This window comes from Triticum dicoccoides, unplaced genomic scaffold (assembly GCF_002162155.2).
Source record: "Triticum dicoccoides isolate Atlit2015 ecotype Zavitan unplaced genomic scaffold, WEW_v2.0 scaffold53847, whole genome shotgun sequence".
Taxonomy (NCBI): Eukaryota; Viridiplantae; Streptophyta; class Magnoliopsida; order Poales; family Poaceae; genus Triticum; species Triticum dicoccoides.
The window spans coordinates 29,746-30,357 of record NW_021280294.1 but is presented as its reverse complement, the minus strand read 5'-3'; positions in this window follow the sequence as shown (position 1 = coordinate 30,357).

The following is a 612-nucleotide window of genomic DNA, read 5'->3' as shown; positions in this document are numbered from 1 at the left end:
TGGCGGCGCGCTCTGGTTGGGGTGGGTAAAGAACAAGTGGCTGGCTAGCTGCGCACTGGTAGTGGATAAGGCCATCCTATGCCGACGGCTAAGCCGTCGGCATAGCTGAGGTCGCCACGTGGCACCTATGCCGACGGCTTAGCCGTAGGCATTTTTTTTGAATGATACATGATATATAATTATATTAAAAATAATACATGGTATATAATTATAATATTTTTTTTCTGAACCGAATTTTTTCTATGGCCGTCCGTGAGGGGGGCCACGCACCGGAGACGCGTGTTGCCTCTTCGAACATGCCACAACACCACCCCGCGTGTATGAGGGCCCGGTACGACGCTCCGGTGGCAATGCTACCCCCAGGGCCCCCGTCCCGCCTAACCCTGGAGCGGTTGACCACGAGATCTAGCCCTTTGACTTCCCACGGACGGGCTTTGACCAGTGGACCTCTCCACCTGGTTGTGTCAGGTCGGCCCATAGGGACACCCGGGAGCAACATCCGGGCCAAACCCACAGCTAAATCCACTCCGTGTAGACCCGACGCGGCAGTTCCCCCCCCCTTCCAGGTGCCGGCGGCGGCGCCATCCGTGAGGGGGCCCACGCACCGGAGAC